We start from the raw sequence: 11,114 nt of genomic DNA on the forward strand, positions 1-11,114 counted from the left end.
AATGGAAAGTCACTGGAGGATTTCGAGCAGGGCACTGATCTGATCTGTTGGGCAATTTTAGTTTTGTTCTTTGTCTTTAATTGAGGTATATCTTGGTATTGTCAATCTTTAAAATTTAGTCAGGTGGGAATGTAGTGATATTGTGTTTTTAATGTGCAATTCCCTGATAAGTAATGAATTGTTGAGTATTTTTTATGTGTTTATTTGGCCATTTGGATATCCTTTTTTATGAAATGTCTGTTTTTGTCTTTTGCCTACTTTTTAATTGGGTTGTCTGTCTTCTCACCATTTTTTAGAAGTTTGTTATGTATTCTAGATATGAGTTCTTTGTCAAACACACCCATTACAAATATCGTCTCCTAGTTTGTGGCTTGACTACCCTTTTTAAAAATGATGTCTTTTGATGAACAGAAGTTCCATAAGTCTTTTTGAAAACAGTATGGAAGATTGGAATGAAGCAAGACTGAGGCAGGAAAACTAGTTAGGAGTTTGTTTTAGCCCTTCTCCATGTGAGGACACACAGAAGGCACCAACAAAGGAGCAGAGAACAGCCCTCACCAGACTCCGAATGTGCTGGTGCCTTGATCTTGGACCTCCTAGCCTCTAGAACTGTGAGAAATAAATTTCTGTTGTTTATAAGCAAAAAAAAAAAAAAAAAAGGTTGTTTCAATAATTCAGGCAAGGAATGATTAGGACATGAAATAATAATAGCAGCACAGAGCACCTACTATGTGCAGGTGCCATTCTAAGCCCTTTACTTATCTAATTCTCACATCAACCCTGGGAAGTAGTCAGTGCTATTCCTATATTACCACCTTACAAATGAGAAAACAAAGGCATGGAGAGCTTAAGTAACCTGTTCAGAGTTTTATACTGCTCATAACTGGCAGGAGGAAAAGAAATTTGAGAGAATTATTATTGATTGGATAGGAATGATGAGGGAGAGTAAGGGACTTAAGATAACTTGAGGATTTTGACTTAGTAGATCACAGAGAAAGAAATGCAAGTTTGGGAGGAGTAAGTGAATTTCGCTTTAGAAAAAAATTTTTGAAGTAGAAATGCCTATCAGGTAGCTGAATATACTTTTCTAGAATTCAGTAGAAAAGAGTTGGCTGAAGATAAAGATTTGGGAGTTATCAGCACGTAGGGAGCAGAGCAGGGTTTCTCATCCTTAGCACTATTGGTATTTGGGGACATATAATTCTTTGTTGTGGTCGATTTTTCCGTCCATTGGAGGACAATTTAGCAGCATTCTTAGTCTCTACTCAGTAGATGCCAGGAGAAACCCCCTCCAGTTGTAACAAGAAAAAATGTCTCCAGACATTGGCAAATGTCCCCTGGGAGAGAAATCACCCCGGTTGAGGACCACTGGTGTAGAGGGAGTCATGAGTGTGGATGAAATCATTTAAAAGGAGTGAGAAATGTACAGGATTATGTTTCTCAACCCTTTAAAATCCTTAGTGAGAAAAAACACCGTCTTTTCTACACTCTTACTCAGCGACAATCAACACAGAAGACTGACTTCTGTGACCAAATGTGTGGGAGGTTTTTTTCTCCCCACCAGCAAGTAAGCGGGTAATTCCACACCCAGGTAGCTGGGTGTCCTCTAATGCAATTCTGATAGTGTCGGATCCCACAGGTTGAGGACTCAGTCCCGAGACTCCCCCCACCCCACCCCCACTTCTGGTGCCAATCACAAGCCACAGGTTGATTTGCCTGGGCTTCTGACCGACTGGCTGTAAATTAGGGTTCTCACAACCCTCTCCTTGGGTTGGGTTAATTTACTGAGCTGCTCACAGAACTCAGGCAAACACTTATGCTTACCACTTTATTATAAAGGATATCACAAAGGATACAGATGAAGAGATGCATAGGTCGAGATATGGGGGAGGGGGCACGCAGCTTCCATGCCCTCCCCAGGTGCGCCACCCTCCAGGAACCACTACGTGTTCAGCTCTCCAGAAGCTCTCTGAACCCTGTGCTCTTGGATTTTTATGGAAGCTTCATTATATAGGCGTGGTTGATTTAATGACCGGCTATTGGCAATCAACTTGACCTCCAGTCCCTCTCCCCTCCCTGGAGATTGGGGTTGGGGGGTGAGACTGCCTTGTTCTTTCCTATGACCAGCCCCCATCCGGAATCTACCTAGGGGCTGCCAGCCAACAGCCCGCTCCTTAGCATATGAAAAGACAGCACTTTGGAGACGTTAAGGATTTTAGGAGTTGTATGTCAGGAGAGTGAGACGAAGACTAAATATATATTTTCACAATATCACAAGTCCATTCTCACTCCTTTTGAACATAAAGTTTTTCATTTTAAAAAAATTTTATCTTAAATTTCAAAAGTGGTTTGTCAAAAGTGGTTACAAGTATAAATTTGTACTCTAATGCTGAATGCACTTTTCAAACTACTCTACCTCTACCTCTCTTTCCTCCTCCTATTCTGATAACACCCCCTGGGGGAGTCTCTCCCCGTTTAGAAAATCGTTGTCATTGATAGAGAAGTACATCGAGGGCAGAAAGCTGAGCAAACGTCAATATTTAATGGGTGGGTGAACACAGAGGAGCTTTCAGGGAGAGCAGTAAGAGTTGTCAAAGGGGCAGTGGGAGGGGAATCTGGTAAGTCTTAATGAAACAGATGGTGAAACAACAGGGTATTTTGTCCCTGCAAACTGCACTGAGACATCCTAAAAGACTACATACTGCCCCTGGGGTTCAAAAACTACTTCTTAGAAAAATGAGAGGATTCTGAGTTCTCCATGGGCTTAGAGTGAGAGTGGCATTTCCTATGACAGGGCCCAATGCAGCATCTAGGACAGCTCGAGGAGGGACCTTTAAGACTCAGAAAGGAAAGTGATTTCCTCTTCTAAGGAAGAGATAAGGAAGACCGCAGATGAGAAGACCCGAAGTTTCAGCCTTGCAGGGAGGACTAGAAAACAAGGTCTGGGTTCACACCTGTTTTGGAAGCAGAATATTGCTGTGTGGCATGCTTTAGAAACTGGGCTCTGCCATTCGTCTTTTGCTCATCTCCATCTCTTAGAAAAATTTTCTTTCGAAACCTTCTAGCTAATTGGCTTGACCAAGAGATAAATTTAGATATTTTGACATTTCTGCCAGTGTAGACTCTGATTACGCTGTGGTGGCTGGCTAGAGTTGAGGCAGGAAGCGAGATAGAGATAAGAGTGGGAGAAGGAAAGACTGGTTATTTGCAAATGGGACAAGCCAGTTCGCTGAGCAGGCACGCACATGCACAGAAGCGGAGACAAAGAAATTCTGGACAGGGAGCACCTCCGGCCCGACCTAGGGCGCCATTCACTTAGGCCAATGAGTTCCCACCAGCTAGGGCACCAGTCTCTTTAACTAATATGATAGAGATTACATTCAGGGCTCAACCAATGACCAAATGGCATGAATCCAGTGAAAAGAACTTAAAACCACAGGAATGTCACCGCTGATGCTCTTGAGTGCTCCTCTCTTGCTCGAGCCCACTCCGTTTTCTCCAGAGCACACTCTTCCCTCTTCCTTTGCTAAATAAAACTGCCTTTACCTTTCATTTCTGGTGTGTCTAGTTCAGTGTTTTGTTCGAGACACCAAGAACCCAGGCCTGGCAGGCAGGACCTGAAATTCTCCTGCAGCAGAGGAGTGGCACTGGCATCCTAGCTCTCTAATTAAGGTTTTTAAAATAAAGATCTATTGGTATTTTAAAGTTTTTCTCTTTGATTTTCAGCAGTATGAATATAATCTGTTTAGGTGTTTTTATTGTATGTGTATGTAAGTGTATCTAGTCTGCCTGTGGTTCTCTGAGCTTCTTGGATCTGTACTTTGATAACTTGTATCAGTTTTGAAAACTTCTTGGCAATTATCACTTCAAATATTTCTCTGTCCCATTCTTTCTCTCTTCATTGGATTTCGCTCACACACGTTAGACCACTTTATACTGTCCCACAGTTCTTGGATGTTCTGTTCTTTTTTTTTTTTTTTTTAATTCTTTTTAAACTTTTTTTCTCTTTATATTTAAGTTTGGGTAATATCTGTGAACTCATCTTCAAAGTACTGATTATTTCTCAAGCTGTATGGAGTCTACTGGTGAGCCTATCTAATACATTCCACTTCTCTCTTGCTGTGTTTTAAAATTTTCTAACATTTCCATTTGATTCTTCTTGTAGTTTTTGTCTCTCTGCTGAAATTCCCCATCTGTTTATGCATGTTGTCCACCTTTTCCATTAACATGTTAATTACAGTTATTTAAAATTCTTTGTTTGATAGTACCAACATCTGGATCATCTCTGAGATAGTTTCTGTTGCTTGCATTGTCTGTCGACAGGGTTGTTTTTATCTTGCTTTTTTGTGTAGGCTCATAATTTTTTATTGAGTGCTGGACATCATGGTAGTAGAGTAGAGACTGAGGTAAACTGTATTTATGCTTGGAAATGGTCACCCCTCTTCTGGTAAGCTGTTAGTGTGGCAGGGCCTGCCTAAGACTGAGACAGGACTAGAAAACAGAGAAATCCCTGCCCCACCTCCCAGATTAGCCTTTTGCCTTTGCCCTAAGCCCTTCTCCTAGTGATTAAGGCTTTTGTTCTTCAGGGAAAAGGGTTCAGGTGGGCTTCATGCCTTCCCACAATGGCAGCTGCTCCCATTATCTAGACATATACCACCAGAGAGGCATTCTCTGATCTCCTGCTCTGCCCACAATCTTTTCATGAGCTCTGTTGGAGGTCCATGGAGAAGACCCTTTAAGTAGGTATGAATTCCCCTTGTATCATCAGCTCACAGTTCTTGGCCACAGCTGGCTTTTTGCAATTTATTAATAATTTTAGCTGAATTCTTTGAATCCACATGTGTGGCAGCCCGTCTTCCTCTCATGCTCTGTTACAGGTGAGCTTCTGCTCACATCCCAGCTCTCCTTGGAGGCACCTGCTTTTCCTTAGGTGTCAGGGTAGTTGGTTGCCCTGCTACCTCAGCACTCTGATGGGTTCAAGAGAAGTTATTTTATGTATTATCTGGCTCTTTCTTGTGATTCTAATTAAGATATTTTAATGTGGCTGGGTTTTATACTGCAAATCAAATAGCTAAATCCAAAATGAAAAATCACCAGGATGGCAGGGCATGATGAGTTTAGGCAGAGGAATTAGGTGAAGAGACCTGTTTCTCACATGACTTGGTAATCTAAAAAGCTGAAAGGTAAAAGTTGTGTTTTTAAAGTCCTCACCATAAGTGTGCTAGAGTTAGGCCCCGACTGTGACCAGAGGGCTATGAAATAGGAGCCGTGCTGTGCAGGCAGGCTCTTCTATATGTTCTTCTCACCTCTAATTCAGTTTGCAATCTCTCCTTGTTTTAAGCTTTCAGCATAGCCTGATATTGACATTTGTTTTCCTTGAGGCCACAAATGTGATTTCAATTTTATGACTATCCTAACCTCTTATGGTGCAAGCCTGCCTGTCTTAGCTACTACGTTCTGCAGTGATTTTCTACATTTATGTTATTACTGCCTGATATTTAGACCTACCAGGTAGCTAACATGCAGGTATGTCTGAAGTCAAAACCACTCTCATTAGATATTTTGGTTCTATAATCAGTAATCATTTCTTCTCACACTTTTATTTTTTCCTCAGTTTTCATTTTCAGTCACAAACTCAAAGATCCTTTCTGCTCTGCTAATTCAGGTGAAGGCACAGGATGTGTTTATACTGTTTTTATACCTGTCTCCTACATGTATCCTGTCTTCCCCATTGTAATGAGAGTTTCTCAAGGAAGAGACTCCTGTCTCTTTTTATTTTTTCATCATCTCCTCTCATCTCTACCCCACATCTTATCTAGCAGAGAATCAGCATTGGGTTAGAGCACCAGATGTTGATTGAGTAATCAGTTGCCCTCAGTTCTTTATTCCTTGCTCAGAATTTGATGCTATTTGACCCTCAGTATCATTTCCCTGCAGTGATTCCAGAAGACGTAGCCTCACTTCTGCAATTCTTCCAGGGCCCAAGTTCACTCCAGCCTGCCCTCCTGCTCTGCACCTTTGTCAGAGCAAACTCTTCTCCTGAGGCCTCTACTGAGACAGGGGGCCACAGGAAAGAATAGAGGCTGAGTGGGGATTCTCACTCTCCTCTCATACAATATAACTTTTTCCCGTTTGTAGATTGATAAACTGAGACCCCACAGAAGGATTTTTCCATAAGTCTTCTCAACTAGCAAAAACACTACCTTTATATTTGCAACTTCACTCAACTGCTATTGTCAGAGGAGAGCTCCCTTATTTACATTCCAGTCACTTTTAGGATCTGTCCTGCCCTAGCAATCTGCCAATCAATGCACAAGAAGGGAGGATGGTAGGAACTTGGAGTTGGCAATGTTGGATTCAAACTGAACTGCACCCACCACACTCCCATCTGCCTTCCTCTGATTCCTCCCTCTCCAGTCCTTCTGCTCTAGATACCTGATTAATGGGCCTCTCTGACTCCTGGCCCTTCTGCTTTCTCACCAGGTGATGGCACACCACTTCCTCCCTGGCTCAGCACCCGTTTAGGATGGCACTCATAATAAGCTATCTCTTTGTCTCCACTGCGTATTGACCCAGAGAGCAGCTTGCCCAGGTGTGACCTGAGATCTCAACTCTTCTGTCCCTGACAGATTGTGAAAGACTAGGCACTCTCATCCTGGAAATCATCATTGAAGAGAAAGTAGAGTCTGGAGCCTGCACTGGGTAAAACTGGAAACAAGTCAATGCTTATCTTCATTAGCCTCTTAGACATGGGAACATGGTGGTTAAAACCAGAAAGAACTCTTTTTTTAAAAAAATTTTTATTGAATCAAAATTGATTATACATATTTTGGGGGTTCAACATTGAGATATGTTGATCAAATCAATATTACTAGCATATTTGTTACGAATCGTAATTATTCTTTATGTCCTTTGTCCAATCTCTCCCCATCCCCCTCCCCCCTCCAATTGCCTAGATTTCTTCTCTCCTTCTGAAAGAATAATGGTTTCTCTCTTGATTTGTTGCCTAGATGATCTGTCCAATGCTGAGAGGTGTGGTCAGGTCCCCCAATATTATCATAGAGCAGATGCTTCTTCTGTCACTCTGAAATGGGCTTTTTGGAGAGAGACATCCTCTTCTTTTCTTTATCTCTGCTGGTGACTCTCCTTGTGTCAATGCATTCCAGTGGCTGGCGGACCATCTGTGTGGTGATTGTGGCATCTAGCTGCTTTCTTGGCAGCCATGGTTATGGTGGTGGCCTTGGTGGGCCACCCACATGGAGGTGATGTTTTTGGTATGCTCCTTGGCACTGGTGGTGTGCCTGGTTGTGGGGAGTGTCTGGTCTGCAGCTCCATACCTCAGGTCTCCGGGCAGGCCCCAAGGCACTGGTGCAGTGTGCCTGGTTGTGGGAGGGGGATCCGGTCCCCTTCTCCATTCCTTGGGTCCCCGGGCAGGCCTGAGGTGCTGGCATTGTGTGCCTGGGTGTGGGAGGGGTGTCCAGTCCCTGGCTTCAGACCTCGGGTTCCTGGACAGGCCCTAAGGTGCTGGTGTGGTGTGCCTAAAACCAGGAAGAACTCTTAAAGAGTATCCAGTAATTGGCAAAAATATAGACACATAGATCAGTGGAACAGAATAGAGGGCCCCCAAATAGACCCACATATGCATAGTCAATTGATCTTTGACAAAGAAGCAAGTGCAATACAATGGAGAAAAAATAGTCTCTTCAACAAATGGTGCTATAACAACTGGACATCCACATGTAAAAAAATGAATCTAGACACAGATCTTACACCCTTTACAAAAATTAACTCAAAGTACATCATGGATCTATATGTAAAAATCAAAGTTGTAAAACTCCTAGAAGATAACATAGGGGGAAAATCTAGATGACCTTTGATATGGGGATGACTTTTTAGATACAACACCAAAGAAATAATACAGGAAAGAAGTAACTGATAAGCTGGACTTTATTGAAATTTTAAAAACTTCTGGGGCTGACCACTTTGCTCAGTTGGTTAGAACGTGGTGTTATAACACCAAGGTCACAGGTTTGGATCCCCTACCGGCCAGCTGCCACACACAAAACCAAATAAAAGTTCTGCTCTAAAAAAGACACTGTCAAGAGAATGAGTAAGCCACAAACTGGGGGGAAATAAATATTTGCCAAAGACACATCTGACAAAGAGCATCCAGTTCATCTCCCTCACTTTACTGGGGCTCAGAGAAGCAGCGCCCTGCAAGATCGCACAGTGGCAAGGCCAAGTCTAAAACCAGGTCTCATCTCTCCCTTCCTAACCTAGGTCCTCTAAGCCCCTCACTTTGTCAAGGGTCTTAGCTTCCTCCAAAATAGCCCTTGTCCCATGTTATTTCTCTCTCCTCTCATCAAAAGTCTTCAGCATCCTGCTGCTCTGAAGAAACTCTGAATAACTCTGGAGTTAAGGATCCACATAACTTAGGATATCTGCATTTCTAAAAGGTTGTTAGAGATGACAATGCTTTAACAGGAAGATTTGAATTCCTTGAGAAAGCTTTCAGGATAGACTGGTGATGCTGGTGTGTAGACCTGGCTGGGACCCCTCTAACCAGAGCCTCCATAACTCAGTCATTCTTCCTCTACTCTTCCCCCTTGGTAGTTGCCTTCCCTCCCGGGCTTCCTCTTCCTTTGGAGTAGGCAGCTGATTGTAGAGCCCAGGGTGATTCACTTCATGAGAAGTGGCTATAACAAGGTAACTGTAGAGAGGACTGATAAAGCAATCACAGAGATCCACTGATCCTGTGGTCAGGATATTAAAGGGAAAAGAAACAAAACTCAACAAAGCAGAGCAAAGAGAGACTACACTCTGAATCAAGTGGCTGGAACCTGAGAGTATGCAGAGTTGGAACTCTTCGAGTTTATAGCATGTATCTGCCCTTCCCAAAGTGAGGGGCCGAAACCCCGGGCCCCACTGGAAGCCGCAGTTAGTCTCTTCTAGTCTTTTAATTATAATAATGATGAAGACACTACATTTATATGCCAGGTTCTGTGTTATGCATTATTCACGGATTTTCTCATTTAACCTTCACAACATTATAAGGCAGGTACTAATGTAATCTCCGTTTTACAGATGAGGCAACAGACAAGATTGCGCAGTTGATAAGGGATGAGGCTTTTGATCTGGGTCTGTCTCCAAAGCCTATGTTCTCAATTGGGCTTTCATAATTTTTGAGTTATTCATACCATGGCCAGAAATATGAATTTTATATCAAGCTATCTCTTTCAAATAATTCTTCTTTCTGATTGGCATATTTCAATAAATATTGTACCCCTGTATTTGCAACCATTTCCTTTTAGAAATATCTCTTGTATTTTGTGCTTTCCCAGCTGGGATGGGAAAGAGACTCCTATTTACAACTGTGTTCCTGGAAACGCCCTTCCTGACTGTGTGACTATCTCCTTTTGTAAGTTATCCAGAAGATATTGTCTGGTTCTTTCATCTCAGTGAAATGGCCAATAGTGGTATCCGGAGCCTGAAACTGTTCAGGAAAGTAGCATGTGCAGTGTGAGAGCTTCCTGACCATTTTTACATCCTGGCACACACAGAAAACCACACGTGTATGTTGTAAACAAATGAAGCTTCTCACGGCAGGGACAGCTGGCCCCACCCAGCCATTACTAGGCTTGAGGGCCACCCAGTGGTTCGGCACATTTGTAATTCACGCAAGGCACGTAGGTAGTCCCTGCATACAGTTTGGGAAGCTCCTCCAGTGTTGTAGAAAACATGAAGTCTTTAGCTTCAGGCAGACTTAGTTTCATGTTCTGACTCTACCACTTATTAACAGTGTAGCTTTGGACAAATCATTTTAACTTCCCTAAAGCTAAGTTTTTTCATGTGCAAATGAGGATGATAATGTTTATCTTCTGCAACTGTTGTAAAAATTAGAGATAATGTAAGTCAAGCACCTCCTCCACAGTAAGCATTCATATACTTATATAGTAACTGTTAATTTTGATTTCTTAGTGTGTTAAGTATATATTGTTCTATACTTTTGTTTCTAATGATATTTTTAAAGAATTGATGTCAGCTCATTGGCAACTCATCACTGATAAAAAAAAATTTTTTTTCACCTGAAAATCAGATAAGGGCTGGAGGTGAGTAGGATCAGGCTGGTAGTGAAAACATGTGGCAGAGGGATTGAGGGTGTTGAAGGTTTCTGAAGACCACAGAGTATGAGAACAAGGTTTTACTATGTCATTTCCTTGAGTATTACAGCTTGTTTCCTGAGATGGGAAGAGTTGCCCCAGGAGAGAGCCTCAGCATGGATCCCAGAGCATCTCATGTTCTGGGATGTTAAAGGTGAGGAAATGACAATGAGGATGACAGAAAGCAAGAAAGGTGTAAGAAAATAATCTAAGTGATTCATTTTCAGAAATGACTTATCTGAGGGTGTTTTACTGAGATACTAATTAGTTAATAGCCCCTTTTATTTTCTTCATTCCCAGTGTTTCTCCCTTCACAAGGCTTTGGCAGGCCTTTTTTGTGGGCTTGTCCTGAGCCCCCAAAGGAATTCCTTGCAAGGGGGTAAATAATATTAGGTGTCATTTGGGAAGATTGTGCACCCTGTAATACTCAGTCAATGAGGAACTGGGGAGAGGGACTTGCATACTAGGGAAGAAATTGCTTGCTACCGCTCTTTTTTGTGTGCCTGTCCCATTCACAGACACCCAGACTTGCAAGGCTGTTATTAAAGTCTCACTTTACTGTACCTCGTGTCTCCATGTGCATCCTTTGGCGTTGGATGGGTGAGGACATTTCTCACAAAAAGGAAACTAGCACTCATGGGGCACCTGTGATGTACCAAGCACTGTGCTAGCACTCACATTCTCTTTTATTTTCCAACAACATTGAGTGCAGTGGTTCTCAATTGGGGTAATTTTGCCCCAGGGAACAATTGCCAATGTCTGGGGACATCTTTGTTTTCACAACTGGGGGATGCCACTGGCATCTAATGGGTAGAATCCAGGGACGCTGCTGAACATCCTACAAGGCACAGGGCTGGTCCTCACAACAAGAGTTATTTGGCCCAAAATGTCAATAGTGCTGAGGTTGAGAAACTACATGAATGATAGGCATGATCTTCATTTCTACAGATTTGG

This window comes from Cynocephalus volans, chromosome 8 (assembly GCF_027409185.1).
Source record: "Cynocephalus volans isolate mCynVol1 chromosome 8, mCynVol1.pri, whole genome shotgun sequence".
In the NCBI taxonomy this organism is placed as follows: domain Eukaryota; kingdom Metazoa; phylum Chordata; class Mammalia; order Dermoptera; family Cynocephalidae; genus Cynocephalus; species Cynocephalus volans.